This window comes from Capsicum annuum, chromosome 9 (genome assembly GCF_002878395.1).
Source record: "Capsicum annuum cultivar UCD-10X-F1 chromosome 9, UCD10Xv1.1, whole genome shotgun sequence".
In the NCBI taxonomy this organism is placed as follows: Eukaryota; Viridiplantae; Streptophyta; class Magnoliopsida; order Solanales; family Solanaceae; genus Capsicum; species Capsicum annuum.
In genome coordinates, this window is record NC_061119.1 from 186,663,190 (window position 1) to 186,675,992 (window position 12,803).

Genomic DNA, 12,803 nt, shown 5'->3' on the forward strand with positions numbered 1-12,803 from the left:
GTTCTGAAAAGGTTCCGAGGTCCCGGATCGCTGCTTCAGAACAGGTAAACATCTCCCTCATTTTTTTAAATTTCTTTAAGTAATTCTTCTTTGTCGTCATGTTACTAATAAGCTTTCATTCGTAATCGTAACTGCTGGAGTTATTTGTTGTGACGCCCTCAAGGCGATAGGATTTTGTGTACGACGACTAGTTGGTTTGAAACATATATCTGTTAAATAAGGAATTTCCTTTTCACGAGCTCGTTAATAATTTTAGTTGTTAAGTGTTTGGTTCTGTAGTGAAAAGTTTGGTCAGGGGCGTAGCTACCCTTTATAAGAGGGGTTCATCCAAACCCACTATATTATTTTTTATGTATATATAGTAAATGTTGAAATCCCTTCGATTAGTTTGTATGTTCACTTGTGAACCCCTTACTGAAAATCCTAGCTCCGCGTGTCTAGTTTGTGAAAATTGAACGTTGCTTTAATCCCATAAGAAGGTACCAGATGCTATGATTAAGTAGGTGAACGATTTCAGATTTATTTCTGTCAGTGTTTGCCTTCCATTGTTTTGAAAGCCACAATCAGTCTCTCATCTTTAATTCGTGTACATGTGGTTTTTGATATAATTTGTCGATTGATGGGATGTTATGTTTAGGCTTGATTGTTATTTCTTTCTCTCAAATCGGTAATGCAGACTGATTTTGATCTATTTTTATTCTCTTTAAAAATCGATTAGATTCTTGTTCGATTATTAATCATGTTGATTATGTGACAGAATTCGTTTGCTCTCCCCCATTTTCTTACTGCTTTGATTTTATACATATTCCCAGCTTGTGATAGGAACTTTGTTCTTTATGTATTTGCTAGAGGGATGCGGTAACTTATTGCTCTCACCCTCAATAAGCATGGGCTCGTTAAAGTACCTTTTGCTTGCAATTGTTCCAATTCTCTCCATGTAACTCTTTACCTTTTATTTCCCCATAATTTAATACCTCTCAAATAGACTATTTTTGATGATGTAACCTATAACAATTTTCTAATTAACTTCTGTAAGATATTTTGTTGCATTTGTCTTGTTTGTGCCTTGTTAGAATCTAAATGTTGATTCTTGGGACTATCTATAGGTATCACTATGTTGCCCTTGATGTTTACGATAGATGACTTCTTTTTTCATGAATAAGTTTATTTGTTGCCGAGCCTTCTTATTTCTCTGAAGTAATTTCTTTTGTTGTCTTCAAATGCACAAGTTTCACATCGGAATAATGTGCTCTTGTATTTGGAATGATGATATCTTACTAATCCTTTTATTTTTCTTTCTGCATGTGATACCCCTACGAGTCCAATGGACTCCCCTCTTGCACTTTCTTCGAGTCCAACTCTGTGCAAAGTCTCTAAAAGACTGATTCACAGTGATATGCATCGAATATACAGCTGTGTGCTGGTGATATACAGTGAATTAAAGATGGTACACAAGTGAAAGGCCCAAATAAACATATATATATATGGCTGATATATATTCACATACATGTCAAATATACAGAAAAACGCAGTTATACGAGACTGATATACAGTAAGTATACAGCTGGTATACAATTGCAGAAATGGACCAAAAGTCCATAAAGAATAGGCCCAATAGCTGGCCAGATTTGGGAAAGGCCCAAATTTTAATTCTTCTTGTTCATTCCCATGTAAATCCTATTTGATTATGTGTTTGTATTAAATTATTAATTTGGTTAGCCTTTATAAATTTCTTTGGAATCGCTATTTTTGTTTGTCTCCGTATTTTTCCTTTGCGTATTTTATTATATAGCGTAATATGCGAAATCAATAAAACATATATCTTTCTTTATGTTTTCCCTTTGAATGAACTTTTAAAAAATCAAAATGACATTTTATTTTTTCAATATGTTAAAAAGTAGTTTATTTAAGTTAAAAAGAATTTTCATCGACCTAAAATCAAGTTGCTCTACGAAAAAATAAAAATATTTTCACTAATTAGTCAAATTTCATAATTTGTTTAAATTGACATTTTTCTTTAAAGATAGATATTTTTGTTATCGAAAATGATATTCAAAATTCACACTCTCTCGCATTTATTTGAATTTTTTTTATAAAGAAAATAGGTTTAGCTCAACCTTCTTTACAAAAAATTTTCTCAAGTTGAATATGATCAATTTTCTCTTGGGTTGAATAAATGTCATTTTAAGTCTTTAAAAAATAGTAAATAAATAATTTCTTGAGTTAAAGGTAATATTTCCATAAAATCAACCTTTTTTCTTGCAAAATTAGCCACTTTTAGTTAGTCAAATAAGTTATTTTTGGTAAATCGTTTTAAACGGACGCCCCTGAGTTCCTTAAAAACCTTCTTTGGGCGTCAATTGAATTCTTACTCATTTTCTCTAGTTTTAAAGGTTTATTTTTGTTTTTGAAACTCTTTTAAGGTTTTTCTTGATCTTTTTATAAAAATCAAGGGACGACTCTGTAATTCTCTCAAAATTTTCTCGAATCTTTTGAAATAGTTTTAAAGAGGTCAAAATCGTTTTTTTTAATATAAAATTCAAAAAAGGATAAAACAGTGATCGCTCAAGAATTAAGGAAAAAAGAAAGTTGAACCTGAGAGAAATGAAGCAAGGAAGGAATCTTGAAGTAGTTGTGACCAGCATCGTGTTGTGATGTTAAATTGGGCACTGTTTGGGAGGTAACCCAAGTTGTAATAAAGTTAATTTTTATTTATTTTTATAGTGTCAACTTTATTTTGTTTTTGCTTTATTGATTTTATAGATAAGGGAAAGTCTGAGTATCCAAAATCTAAAGCTAAGGAGCATGAGGAAAACATTAGTATGGGGTACCCTAGAAATTGTGGAGACTGACATGTTGTAGCTAGGACTAGAGTCCTCGGGTGGTATTGCAAGCCCTTGTTCTTAACTTATGCTTTGGGGACATAACATGTAACGCCTCGGAAGTACACCCTGGACGTCACACGGTGCTCAAGACTACGAATAGTCTCAAGCTAACCCTTTAAGCCTACTTAACTTGGAACTCATGAGAAACGTAAACTTACATATAAAATCTGAAGATAACCGAATTAATATCTTAACCAAAAGTCTTTAACTTGGAAATCTAGAAAAACACCTTTGAATCTAAAACAAAAAATAGTCGGACAAGCCTTTACTTTTAATCTAGAGAGCCATTGGGACAGACCCCAGCTGACCCGAACTTAACTGAAACACTTCAGCAATTATCAAAGCTTGGTAGCTGGGTCCTCGAACTATAAGGACTCACCAAAAGTCAGGATGTAGGTGGTGATTCCCGTAGTTAATCGTGCTGCTGGAATTGAGCACTAGAACCTACATTATAAGGCAATGTAGCACATAGACATATATGTGGGTCAACACCTTTGGAATGTACCGAGTATGTGGGGGTAAATGCATAAGTAAAACAATAACTTAATATACTCATATACTTTCAAATAATGCATGTTAAGTGCAAATGACTCACCTTGAGCTTGAATAAAATGGAGACTGCAAAAATAATAAACATGAGTAATAAAGCATAAGTATAAACTTTTGAGCCATAGCACCTAGTTCTCAAAGCTTTACTTTTATTCGTTCTTAGGGAGGTTCTTTTAACCGACATAAATCATAAGAGCTATCATGGAGTCCAACGTCTTACCACGTTGGGGAGAGTTGCTCTACCCTTACCATCGAAATAAAACCTTAATCTTAGTGATCATTGAACTTAACCCATATTAGGACTTAAACCTACGGTGGCACGTAGTTCTGGGTCATGTGACCTCGGACTCATACCCAACTCGATGCTAAATACTACTCCTATATTACTTATATGCTCATACTTTTAGGAAATCCACCTTAAAATAGCATAAGGGTTAGTATACTAGGAACCAATTATGCTTTTCTTTGTTATAAATCATAATAATGGTAAATGATTGTGGATTTCAAGCCTTATCATTAAATCAAAAAATCAAACTTTTCTTCTAAACTTAGTGAAAACTAAAGCTTTAAATCTCATACTTTCTTTCATATAGATTGTAATACGATATCATGCTTAAAACTCAATTGGAACTCCTTAATCAATGCTTCAAATCAAACTCATAGTAGTTCAAATCATAATAGAAAATTCTTCAAGTCAAAACATAAATAAATGCTAACAAGTATGCACTTTAATACATCGATCGCATAGTAATTCCATAAACTCAAAACAAAATAATGTGGGCATGAACCCTAATTGCAAATCTTATAACTTAAGCTTTAAATAAGTTTTGGGTACAGGGATGGAAAAATTTCCTTGTTCATAATCCCCACATACCTCAATAGCTAGATTATTGAAGATTGATTGAACTTGAAAGCTTGAACTCTTGGATTCTTAGGGAAAAGAGTTTGGATTTTGATCTTGGGAAGGAGGAGGGTTTCTAATGAATAATTTTGAGAAAAAGGGGCAAATAATGCCCCTATGAATATCCCCAATCGTGCTATGGATGACTTAGGTTGAGGGAAAGAGACCCAATTGCCACTTGATCTCAATGACCAAGGAGCTGGATGCACAACACTAACGTGTTGCGACCCTCACTCCAATGGAGTGGCCAACGCGCCACGACACCAGTCCGGCGGAGCAAGCCCTATGCTGCAAACCCCAACACAGCAGGAATGGCCCTCATGCCGAGGGCTTATTGCGAGGACTCTCTGTTTCAGCTATCCAAACACGCCCCAAACCCCATCCAAAAATCTTAAAACTCTCCTGAGATATACCTTTAACCTCCCCAGACATGAATCAACTCAAAAACCAATGTCTCAGGGTCGAGAAGGTCAAAATAAAAAATTGTAAACTCTTAGGGGTCTTGAAATGACTAACTCCTCAACACTTAGTGAAAATTTCAAGTCTTGGACCCCTTAAGCATGCAACAATGTCTAAACTAAGCTTAGAATCTTATGGGGTATTACAAAATCTCCCCCTTGGATCCATTTATCCTTGAATGATACTGATGAAGCTGAGATACTACGAAGACTGAGAGTCTATACTGAACACTAATAAGGTAAAACATGATCAAATAACTGGGTTCAAAACATGACAGATACTACATGGGATGAACCAGCTTTAGGGGTGCATGTGTGACAAGAGATTAGTTACATAGTTGAAATAGAGGACGAAAAGAGCCAATCTAAGGAAAATCTTTACCTCAAGATGAGTCTGAATCTGCGGAGAAAAGATGAGGATACCGAGCTCACATATTCGCTTTTGCTTCCTAAGTTGCTCCCTCTACGGACTCATTCCTCCATAGAACCTTAACCAAAGAAACTTCTTTATTCCTTAGCCTACATATCTAACAATCAAGGATCTCAACTGGGACTTCTTCGTAGAAAAGGCTATCCTTAATATCCACACTTTCTAAAGGCACAACAGAAACTTTATCACCAATGCATTTCTTTAACAAAGAAATATGGAACATCAGATGTACTGATGCTAAATCTGCAGGCAGCTCAAGCTCATAAGCTACCTTTCCAAAACGATTCAAGATTCTACTTGGGCCGACATAGCAGGGATTGGGCTTCCCTTTCTTGCCAAATATCTTTACTATAGGCGAAATTTTCAAATAGACTAAGTCACCAACCTTAAACTTTAGATCCATTCTCCTCACATCTGCATAAGATTTCTGACAGCTTTGGGTTGTCTTCAGACTCTCTCGAATTAACTGAACCTTCTACATAGACTCAAACACCACATCTGGTCCTATCAAAGCAGCCTCATCTACTTCAAACCAACTAATAGGTAATCTACATCTTCTTCCATAGAGAGCTTCGAAATGAGCCATTTGAATACTGGAGTGCTAACTATTGTTGTAAGCAAACTCAATCAAAGGTAAATGGTCATCCCAACTGCCTTTAAAATCAATATACAAGCCTTCAACATGTCCTCTAAAGTCTGAATGGTCCTCTCTACCTGACCTTCTGTCTGAGGATTAAAGGTTGTCTGAGGTGAACTTGAGTACTAAGACCTTTTTAGAATGCTTTCCAAAAGAAATAGGTAAACTGAGTACCTCTATCTAAAATAATGGACAATGGAACCTCATGCAAGTTCACCAACTCCTTAAGATAAAGCTTGGCATAATCTTCCACTGAGTATGAAGTATGAACTGACAAGAAATGGGTTGACTTGGTTATTCTATTGGCAATGACCCAAATTGAATTATACTGCCGACACGTACACGGCAGTCCCATCACAAAATCCATATTCACCACCTCCCACTTCCAAGTGAGGATGCTAAAATCCTGAAGTGTACCACTAGGCCTTTGGTGCTCAACCTTAACTTGCTTACAATTTGCACACTTAGCCACAAACTCTGCAATATCTTTTTTCATACCACTCCACTAATAGATATCCAACAAATCACGGTACATCTTACTAGCTCCTGGGTGGATAGAGTACCACACACTATGTGCCTCTGCCAATATTCGTTGTCTCAAACCATCAACACAAGGAACACATAACCTACCTTGACATCGAAGCACACCATCTCTCCTTTGGGAAAAAATTTCCACCTTCTGATCTCTCACTACCTCCTGTAATTTAACCAAACTAGGATCCCTATCCTATTTTTCTTTCACTTCAGCAAACAATGAAGATTCTGAACCATTCTGAACCCACCTACTACATTTGACCAAATCAACAAACTAAAATCCCAACCTAGACAGCTGCTGGACCTCCCGAACTAACTCCTTTTTATCATTCTTAACATGGGAAACACTGCCCATAGACAATTGTTAAGGGCATCTGCCACTACATTGGACTTTTCCGAATGATATAACACACTCCTATCATAGTCTTCCAATAACTCAAGCCATCTCCTCTGACGAAAATTTAGTTCTTTCTACGCAAAAACATACTGTAAACTCTTGTGATCCGTGAACACATCAACATGAACCCCATAAAGATAATGCCTCCAAATTTTCAAGGCAAAGACAATAGTTTCCAACTCAAGATCATGGGTAGGTTAATTATTTTAATGGGGTTTAAGTTGTCTAGAGGCATAGGCAATAACCTTACCTCTGCATTAAAACACAACCTAGACCAACTCTGGAAGCATCACAATATACTATGAATCCATCGGGACCATCTGGCAAAGTCAAGATTGAAGCGGAAGTGAGTCGAGTTTTCAACTCCTGAAAACTCTTCTCAAAGGAATTTGACCACTGGAATTTGACCTTTTTCTGGTTAGCCTACACATGGGGGAAGCAATAGAAGAAAACCCTTTGACAAACTATCGATAATAGCCATCCAAACTCAAGAAACTTCTAATATCAGACGGAGAGACAGGTCTAGGCTAGTTTCTTACTACTTCGGCCTTTTGAGAATCAACTCAAATGCCATCACCAGAAATAACGTGCTCGAGAAAAGCTATTGATCTGAACTAAAATTTGCACTTACTGAACTTAGCAAATAACTGTTGATCTCTAAGGGTCTGCAACACAACCCTCAGATGTTCTGCATGATCATTCTCACTACGGGAATAGACAAGGATGTCATCAATAAAGAGTATGACAAACATGTCCAATTACTACTTGAATACCCTATTCATCAAGTCCATGAAAGCTGCAGGGGCATTTGTTAGTCCAAAAGACATAACTAAAGATTCAAAGTGACCATACCGAGTTCTAAAGAATGTCTTCAAAATGTCACATTCTCTGACTTTAAGCTGATGATAGTCAAATTTGAGATCTATCTTAGAAAAATAACTTGCACCCTAAAGCTAGTCGAATAAGTCATCACTCCTAGGAAGAGGATATTTGTTCTTGATTGTGACTTTTTTCAACTGGCGATAGTCGATGCAAATTCGGAGAGAACTGTCTTTCTTGCACACGAAAAGGATTGGAGCGCCCTTTTTTCAACTGGCGATAGTGGATGCAAATTCAGAGAGAACCATCTTTATTGTGCACGAAAAGGATTGGAGCACTCCACGGAGAGACACTAGGCCTTATAAAACATTTATCTAAGAGGTCTTTAAGCTGAATTTTTAAATTTTTAAGCTCGGTTGGAGTCATACGATAAGGAGGGATGGAAATGGGCTGAGTATCAGGAAGGAGATTGATACCAAATTCTATTTCTCTATCTGGAGGTACCCTTGGCAAAACTTTAGGGAAAACCTCAGGGAATTCATTGACTACACGGACTGACTGAACTGTTGGAGCTTCAGACTTATTATCTTTGACTTAAACTAAATGATAGACGTGCCCCTTTGATATCAACTTCCTGGCCTTAAGATAAGATATGAAACGATTCTTCGGATACACAAAACTACCTTCTCATTCAAAAACTGCCTCATCGGGAAACTAAAACCTCATCACACAGGTGCGACAATCTATTGATGCATAACATGAATGGAGCCAATCCATACCCAAAATAATATCAAAATCTACCATCTCTAACTCTATTAGGTCTGCTAGAATGGTCTTATGGAGAACAGTAATAGGACATTCTTATAGACTCGTCTGACAATAACTAACTCACCCACCGAGGTAGAAACTGAGAAGGGCTTAGAAAGTTTTTCTGGTCCTATACCAAAATTTATCGCAATTAATGGAGTCACATAAGAGAGATGTAATCCCGGATCTAACAACACATATACATTAATATGAAATACACGAAGCATACCAATAACAATATCTGGTGAACTCTCCTGCTCCTGCCGGGATGGTAAAGCATAAAACCAATTCTGGTGCTGATCGCCACCGATACTGGATGATACACCCTGAGGAGGAACTGGGCGACTTGTCTGAAATAGTGCGTTAGTAACCTGAGTCTGAGAACGAACATCCCTACTTCCCTTCTTAGCATACGAACACTCCTTGATTCTGTGGCCTAACTTTCCACACCCATAACAACCCTTTTTACCTATAAAACACTCACCCAAATAAATCCTGCCACACTTTGCACAAGTCAAATAACTGGGTCTTCCACCCACACTGTTCTAGATTTGGAATTAGAAGTCCTGCCCCACTGCTCCTATTTAATCTTAGATGCAGGAGCACTGGCTGAAGATGGCGCTGGCACTGACGAATGACCTTGAAACTGCGAATGATTTCCCCCTCCAAACCATGGTTGACTATACTCAAACTGTCCAGTTCTACCCTTTTTGTTCCTCTTTTTTTTCTTCAACTTTTCTGCCTCAATCTGCTGTGCATGAGTCATCAACCTAGCAATATCCACATCCCCAATAAGCACGACAGTCCTACACTCCTTGACTACTAAATCAGACACTTTAGTAACAAACTTGCTCATACGAGCTCTAGGGTCGGTTATCAACTCGGGAGCATACTTAGGTAACTGAGTGAACTTAAGAAAGTACTTTTTCACTGTCATAGAGCCCTGCCTCGGGTTTATTAACTTCTCTACCTTAGCTTTCCTCATCTCAAACGGAAAGAACCTATCCAGAAATGTATTCTGAAACACCTGCCAACTTACAGGAGTTGTATTCTCACCTCTACCTTCCTTCCATATAATAACCCAATCATAAGCAACATCCTTTAGCCTATAGGATGCAACTTATACACTCTCAATAAATATTCCACATGATCGTCCACCCTTAATAACGGGGAAAGAGGCAATTCTCCTATTCTTTTGAACTATACCTGACCCGATCCTCATACAACTCGAGGTATATAGGCAACTCTAAATTAGAGTTCGGTCAAATTTTCTTTTAAAAAAATATTTTTGTCTAGCAAAATTAGTTACACATCGATATTTTTGTTTGAAGACTTCTACATCGTCCTCAAATAAAAAGGGGCAACTGCTGACACCCAATTTTTGCTCTCCGTACTTAAAATTAACGTCTCCAAGCTTCCTGATCATTAAAGAACACAAAACACATTTTTGACATATTTTTTATAATTGTTGACAAATTATTGATAATCTTCCTTATTTTAAGATTTTATCAATTTATTATCATATTTTGATTTTTGTAATTTATTAATAACTCTTTGTACATTTAGATTTTTATCAATTTATTATCGTCTTTAATAATTTTTCACAATCATCTGCACACGTACACGACATGACATCACATTTTTATAATATTTTTAAATCAATTATACTTTTCAATATTCTTTACATTTTTTGTAATTGCATATCAACATCTATATCTTGCACATTTATTACAGTCCGCAAAACGTTGAGTCGAATCAGTTATTTTAATACATAGTATAATAAATCAGTATCTTATCACATGTGATAACGTTCACACAATGATGTCTTGTCACATCTGACAATGACCACTCAATGACACTATCCTTTGGATAATAACTTTGTTTATTCGACAAAAGAATGAAAATTCTTTGGTCAATAACTTAAGGATCAAAGGGCGTCTTAATATAAAAAGAGGGGACACCCCTTTATCCATTGGATAATAGGAAGTGGCCAATTTTATTATAAATAGGTGGAGGTGGAGATGGAAGAATTTTTTAACACATATTTTTTATTCTTCTTTCTCCCTCTCTTAAAAAATAAAGCCAATTCTTATTTTCTCTCCAAAAAATACATACATATTTTCTCTTTTCACATAAAAATACACAAATAAAATTCACATTCACAAATACACACCACATACGTATTTTTTCTTTTCAAATACACAAAAAGAAAAACAACATATCATTCACATACACACATTCACACATTTACACAAACCCACTCTTCATAAACTTAATTTCTAATCCCTCTCTCTTTATCCCTCATTGTCACCGCCATTGTCGGAGCTCCAGTGAACGGGCTTCGACCACTACTACCATCCCTCACTATTTCTTCCCCTTTCTCCTCCTCCTCACCGATCTATCGCTGCCGATTTAACCACCAGACGACCAGTGAACACACCGGCTGTCACTGTCATCACTGCGCCGCCCTTTTTGCCTCCCCCTCTTTCTCTTTATTCCCGCCGCCTCGCTGGGAGTGATGACCGACGAGCACCACCGACCGCCACCAAATGCCTTTCTCTGCCCTCTTTCTTCTTCTCTTTTCCCCTGTTTTGTCCTTGCCCAGCCAGAATTAATCATTAAATGACGGGCTCCCTTTTTCCATCAACTCACCACCATGCACCGTCGTCGAATTTAATCATCGGACGACCGACGAGCTCCGCTGACCAGCCTACTATCACTACTGTATAACCTCCCTTTACCTTCATTTTTTTAATAGTAAAAATTATTTTTTGCAGATTTATTTGGCTTTTGTATTTTTGACGTTGCTCCGGCGAAAGTCGTTGAAACAACGACACTTCAGTCGCTGTTGTTGTATACATTAAATATGATTGTTGATTTTTAGTTTTATAAGATATGGAGGATTTGAATTTTTCGGCAAACCTTATGAATTTCGATGAAGTTATTATTGATCTGTATAGTTATTATTGTTTGATTATCTGCGTGCATTTGTAGTGATCTCCATCACCCATAGATACTACTATTGCTTTACTTTGCCACTGATTATTGTTGACTGTTGAGTTCTTAAGTTGGTTGTACATCATTTTTTATATTTTTCTGGCAAACTCGTGATTGATTCTGACAGTTTTGCTTACTATTTTGCTATTTTTCTTTGTTGCTAGTTGTTTATGTCACTGCTTCGGATTGATCACCACAATCAAACATTACATTTTTGCTCACTATAATTTTATTAAGTTGGTAACAGAAAAATACAACATACTTGGCCAATGACAATATCTCTCCGTCGAATTTTCGAGGCCATCTCATTACAAAAGACGAACTTTAATTTTTTATTTTATATCAAGGGCCGACACTTGGCCGATGACAATATCTTTCCGGCGGATTTTTGAGGCCATCCCATAACAAAAGACAAATTTTATAAAATATCAATACATGGCTGATGAAGAAATTTTTCGTCAATTTTTGAGGTCTCTACAAATAAAAAGACGGACATTACGTATACAAATACATAACAAAAAATAAATAATTCATGATGAAATCTTTACAATATCACGACAACACAAAGGGTTTTACGATTCGTATCTTGACAAGGAGATTTAGGATGACCGATAAATCAAGCAACCACTTCGTAGTCCTGACGTATATAAAATTCAATTTGAGCCCACGCTTTAACAAAAATAATTCTATTATATATATATATATATATATATATATATATATATTTGTATACATATTGCACACATAGTTCTTTATTTATTTTGCTTCGTTACTAACGTGTTTGTACAGGTTCTCGAAAATACTTGTCAAAAATAGCATTTTAAAGGGGAGTTTGAATTTACACATTATTACAATTGTACAAATATCATTCCTAGTGAAAACTTTACTTTTGGAGAGTCGGGCAGGGATGTTCTTTATTTACATAATTCTTATCGCACATTTTGGCGAGATTTAGGCCATCAATATTTACATAAAGACATTTAGTTAGTCAAATAATTTACACATTTACATATTATGTAGTCTTTTCTTCTCAAATAAATCTTCACTTTTCTCCGTAATTTTAATCAAATAAAAAATATTATTTGAAAATACTTTTATTTTCAGAGCACATCAAAATATTTTTATTTTCATACATCACAAAATACTTTTCTTTTTCACATGTAATTTGTACATTTTATACATATCTTTTACATGCTTTGTAACAATGAGTTTTATTTATATGCTTAATATACATGTATCTTTACATAGTTTTAAATATTTATTTTTTTAAAAGAATTAATTTACATTATTTTAAATACTTATATTTTCTTCAAAAAATATTTTAATCTCTTACCGCCTCCCTTTTTGATAAATTTAGTCTAGTCGGGTACCACAATTGTTGATTCTAAA